Consider the following 5892-nt stretch of genomic DNA (forward strand, 5'->3'; position numbering starts at 1 on the left):
TGCCCCTTCCTGATCCCCCTCCCCTCTTCCTCCCTCACTCCCCCAGGCCAAGGACCCAGAAGGGGCTGGGCTGCCAGGAGGCCCCAACCCAAAGCCACGAGGCCTGAGACTTATTAAGGCCCATATGTGTCTGTGTTTCGGGAGATCTGGACGGACACACAGCTGAAGCAGTGATCAATGTTGGAAAAGGGTCTGAGTTTCCCCCCTCTAGGTAGGGCTACCCGACAAAACCCAGGACTCCTGGCTAAATTGGAATTTCAGATAAATGATAACTTTTTAACTACGTCTCAAACACCGCACGGGATAACATACTCGAAAGTGTCTGCCATTCATCTGAAATTCCAGTGGAACCGGTTGTTGACTGGCTACATCCAGCAGCCCTGCTCGGCGTGGGGGGCGGCAGTGGGAAAAGGGCGAGGGGAACTCACGGCACANCCATAGAAGTCAGCGGAAAGTTACTTGCACACAAGCAGATGGAGGGACGGATGATGAAACCCCAGGAAACCACGGCGCCTCCCCTGCCGGGGCCCCAGGCAGAAGCCAGCCTGCTGGGCTTGGGACCTGCTGCCGGCCTCACTACATGCCCAGAGGCCTTGGGCAAGTCACTTACCACGCGCCCCGTCGTCTCCTCATTTGTAGACGGGGTGCGGGCTGCCCTACCCTCTTCTAGCCTTGCCAGGAGGCGGGAATGAGCTGGCAGGCGCCAAGTGCTGGCAACACTGAAAAACGAAACATCTGGGGGCGCCTGGGGGGCTCACTCGGTTAAGCGTCCGACTCTTGATCTCGCTCAGCTTCGTGCACTCGAGCGCCGCATCGGGCTCTGCGCCGACAGCGTGGAGCCTGCTTGGGATTCTCTCCTCTCTCCCTGCCCCTTTCCCACTTGTTCTCCCTCCCTCCCTCTCTCTCAAATACACTTTAAAAACTTAAAAATGAAGCATCTGTACAAGTGTACCTTTCTATAGTGGTTCAACCTGGCTGCAGGTGCCTCCACTTAGAAAAATCCAATACGTGAATATTCGGGAGCATACACGCACCGTTGCGCGATTCAAACCGCGGCTCCTCTGCCTCACTGAAAATATGATTCGATTCACCAGAAGGTTGTGCTCGCATATTATAGGAAAACACCTAAGACCCAACTTCTGTAATCGGGATGGCTCCGTTGGGCATGTGGTTGGCTGGCTGCCTGAATTCAATGTGCTTCGGCTGCGTTCTAGAAAGGAGGCCTACAGTGGGCCTGTCTACAGTCCATTGGGTTTAGGATTATAAGCCTGAGAGTCTTAGTAACTCTCCTCCTGCCCCTTTAAGAACAGAAGTTCCCTAAGTGCAGAGGCCGGAAGTGCCCCTACTCTATCTTGGCTGCGTGTTTCACTTCCTTCCAAAAGTGTTTTCTTACCAAAGAAACCCCAAGTCCAAGGTCTCGTCTATTTCTCTCAAAGGCATACTTAACCGCCTTTGTGTTGGTTTTATGCAATTTCTTGGGCAGGAAAATATGCAAATATATTTTTTTGCTTTTTATTTTTAAATAGCCTTTGTCTTTTAGAGAAGTTTTACATTCACAGCAAAACTGAGTACACAGACTTCCCATACATACTCCGCTTGCACACATGCATGGCCTCCCCCTCATCAACACAAATAATACATTTTTTAAGGTTTTTTTAATTTCTTCTGGGGCAGAGAGAGGCAGAGAAAGAGAGGGAGAGAGACAGGACCCCAGGCACTCTCAGTGCAGAGCCCGACGCGGGGCTCGAACTCACCAACCGTGAGATCATGACCCGAGCCGAGATCAAGGGTCAGATGCTTAGCCAACTGAATCACCCAGGCGCCCCAACACAAATAATATTTTTTAAACATATAAAAGGTGAAAGTAAAACATAAAATGGTATTTTAAATATTTTAACATACAGAATGCATACTTCTGGTAAAAATGTACATGGTAGAGGATTCTCTGTTCCCCTTCCCCAGAGGTGGCTTCTGTTCATAGTTCTTACAATTCCCTTCTGGAAATTGTCTCCGTCACCTCACTTTTTTTTATTGCACAGAGATAGATGATATAGTATTTAGAAGGTTCTCTTTTTTCCACTTAGGATTATACTTTGGGGGAGCCTGGCTGCCTCAGTTGGTGGAGTGTGCGACTCTTGATCTCAGGATTGTACGTTTAAGCCCCACCTTGGGTGTAGAGATTACTTAAAAAATAAAATCTTAAAAAAAATCGGATACTTCAGATATTCTTCAAGGGCATCATAAATAAAGCTGCCTCAATCTTTTTGTTTCCTTCCTTCCTTTCTTTTCCTTTCTTTCTTTTTTCTTTTCTCTTTCTTTCTTTCAAGTTTAATTTTTTTTTTAAGAGAGAGAGCACGAGCTGGGACGGGGCAGAGAGAGAGAGGGAGAGAGAAATCCCAAGCAGGCTCTGTGCTGCAGCGCCCAACTTGGGGCTTGAACCTGCAAATCCAAGGGTCGCGACTTGAGCCGAAACCAAGAGTCAGACGCCACCCAGGCGCGACTGAGCCACCCAGGCGCCCCCGCCTTAGTCTTTTTCTAATGGCTGCGTAATTTTCCATTGTTTGCATATCTATCACATATTCAACTCACTTCCTAATTAATATACACTTAGGTTAATTCTAGCTCTTCCTCTTATGTACAATGCTATGGGGACAAAGACATATGTGGACGTGTATGTACATGTATATCTTGGCATAACTGTCCAAACATAGCCCTAGAAAACATTTCTAGCAGTGGAATGGCCGGATCAAATGGGAAATGCTGGGTTATCTGTGAGAGCCAGGGGTGGCTCTGAAAAGTCTATACCAGTTCACACTTCCAACAAGGGCATGTGAAAGCTGTTCTCACTCTTCTTTCCCCTGCCTTCTGACTAACCTCAGACATTACTTAACCTTTTCTTTTTTGTCAGGCGCAACGGGCAGGGAGGGCTTGCTTGTTGGATTTGTATTTGAAAGCCTGCCGTGGTGTGGAGGACGGCATCTTCCTGCACGAATCCTAGCTCAGTGAGGAGGGGCTTAGAGGCCAGACTTTGGAACCAGAGAGAGCCAGATAGGATCCCAGTTCAGGCACCTGCCGACTGGAGCCTTAGTTTTCTGTCTGTAAAATAGGCATCCTCAGCCCAAGCCTACGGGCTTATGGAAAGCCTCTAACATGTGGCCAGCACGACAAATGTGATCGTGCTTCCCATCAAAGCAAAACAAAAACCAAAAAAAAAAACCCAAAAAAACCAAACCAATTTCGACGGGCCCAGTCCAAGGCCAAGGAACAGTTTCTGCAATATCTGAAATCTCACCTTCTTACGTGCTGCCCCTGCTTGAGGAAGGAAAATGCAAATAAAATGCTGCAGGAGAAAACTTAAGCGATCGCATCAAATGGTCTGTCTGACTTGCGAGTGATCTCGTGCATGTTACATCTTGGAGCCCCAGTTTCTTCTCTGCAGGATGGGGTGTTCACTTTATCTACCCACCCAGGTCACTTGGGGAATTAGAAAGGACACAGGACAGTGTCTGGCTCTGGATGACCCTTGCAGTTATTCCGAGTCCCGGATCTCCCTAACTGCTCAGCCCATAACCCTCAGCAGGGCAGGTGAAGAATAGAGTCCCCTCCACTACAGATGATTCTCAGCATTTACTGGGTGCCAGGCTAGCTGAAGACCCTTTGGGGCTACAAACCCTGAAGGAGAGGACTGGTGGAATGGCAGCCCCCGACTTTCCGGCCTGTCCTCTGAGATGGAATTACAGATCCTGCAATGCTCAGCCAGCTGGGTGCGAGTGAACGGCTCCCATGACCCCATTTTCCAGAGTTTAGTAGAACCTTCATGGGCCTACTTTGTGAAAGTACATCTTCCATGTTTGTTTCTTTTTTTTTTTTTTTTTTTTTTATTTTNCTAAGCTACTGGTAAGTGGAGCTGTCCCTGACGTGGTTTCTCGGGTAATTTCCGTGGCCCAGACACTCGCTTGTGCGTGGTAGGGAGAGTAATTCGCCTCCACTGAGTTTACACTTAATCCCACCAGTACCGAGTGCTGTGGTCTAAATATTTGTATCTCCCCAAGCTTCGTATGTTGCATTCGTAACCCCCATGGTGATGGTATCAGGAGGTGGGCCATCGGGAGGTGTCTAGGTCATGAGAGTAGAGCCTTCCTGAATGGGATGAGTGCCCTCTTTTATCAGAGACCCCGTAGAGCTTCCTCACCCTTCCACCGTGACTGACTGCGAAGAGGGCCCTTACCCGACGGTGCCGGCCCCCTGGTGTCACGCGTCCAGCCTCCAGTACTGTGAGAATAAATGCCTATTGTCCGCAAGCCCCCCAGTCTGTGGGGTTCCGTGAATGAAACCAAGACCCTGGGCTAGGAGCTCTGCCTGCAGACGGCTGACGCGGCCACGCCATTTTAGGCACAGAGCTACAGTAAAGAGCGTGTCACAAAAACAGCTTCACAGTGGAGTGGCCTGGCAGACAGCACCTTCACCAAGCGATCANCAATGTCACGGGCCTCCCAATTCGGGACACCGAGAAGGGCCCAGCATCCCTCCTTGTAGCATTCCTGCCAAAAAGGCAAGGCCCAAATCCCGTCATGGGGAAACACCGGACAAACCTAAATCAAGGGAAATTCCACAGAACAACAGGCCCGTCATCTTCAAAAGATATCAGTGACGTGGAGGACTGAGAGAGGCCGAGGAAGTTCTAAATTCAAAGACGCCGAAGGGACATAACATAACTTCCTCGGCCTCTCTCGATCCAGAAAGAAAATTGGTATAAGGACATGAACAGGCCAATAGGCAACATTCGAATACGATTTGTAGGTTAGATCGCAGTTTTGTAGCGGCTGGAAATTTCCTCGTACTGATAATTGTACCGTGCCTGTGTTGGAGAATGTCCTTGTTTTTTTGTAAATGCATACTGAGTATCTGGGAGCAAAAAGGTGTCATATTCGCGACTTGCTCTCGGGGTTTGGAAGACACACACACAGAGAGAGAACGATAAAGCACACGTGGCAAAGTATTAACAATTGATGCATCTGGCTGCAGGGTATACAGGAATTCTTCACTGTGTGTTTGCAACTTTTCCGTAAGCCGCCTCGTTATCATAAACCATCAGGCATAGTCCAAGGGGCTCACCAGGAATAACAAAGACCCTGCAACCACTTGGGAAACACCAAGGGTTTAGAGGCTCCCCTCCCGGGAACCGGGAGCCAGGGACCGAAGCCAGCCGCATTGGTATGCAAGACCAGATCTAGTCTTCTAGCTGCAAAAGTAAGGCATTTATGCAAACAGAACCTGAGAGTACAAAATATACTATTCACGCTTTAAAATACCTCCTCCTAGCTCACACTAAAATTGTGTCCCCGTCTATAAATAGGTAGAAAAACAGAAAGAGTTCAGTCCAAACGTGTGCTTTCTCTTTCGGCCAAGGGCCGCTAGTAGTTAAGATAAAGGGTAGAGGGGGGCCGGGGGCGGCTTATGTCGGGGACGCCATTTTCATGAAGGAGTCAGTGTAGGTGCTTGGAAGGCAAGCACGCAGGTTCAAGTCTGAGAAATGGATTCTTGGATGACAAAGCGAACCAAGCGCACGGCCGTCACCGCCGCTGCCACGGCCACAAAAGAATCCTGAGCGCTGCTGTTTACTTAGCGTCGGGAACATTTCCAGTACCAATAAATCAGCCCAGAGTTACCTACACTACTCTCACATGCCTGGCTTTCACAAACCACCGCGTTTGGCTCCTTTTCCTCTGACATATATAACCTGCTTCCTGAAGTATTTAAGCTCCGGCACCTAAAATCAGGCCGCGGAAAGCCAGGCATTTTGCTTCCTGGCCTTGGCTCTGCTAACCAGCTGAACGCCCTCGGGCAGGTCGCTTCCCCTCTCTGTGCTGGCTTCCAACCTCGGCGAGATCC

At 49.2% G+C, this 5892-nt stretch overlaps 1 long non-coding RNA gene across 1 annotated transcript in view; it reads right to left on the reverse strand.

Moving 5' to 3' along the window:
- Window positions 1-5892, reverse strand: part of LOC144229380 (uncharacterized) — a 59710-nt gene that overhangs the window by 52933 nt on the left and 885 nt on the right. The gene's annotated exons all lie outside the window — the stretch shown is intronic.

This window comes from Crocuta crocuta, unplaced genomic scaffold (assembly GCF_008692635.1).
Source record: "Crocuta crocuta isolate KB4526 unplaced genomic scaffold, BGI_CrCroc_1.0 scaffold224, whole genome shotgun sequence".
Classification (NCBI taxonomy): Eukaryota; Metazoa; Chordata; class Mammalia; order Carnivora; family Hyaenidae; genus Crocuta; species Crocuta crocuta.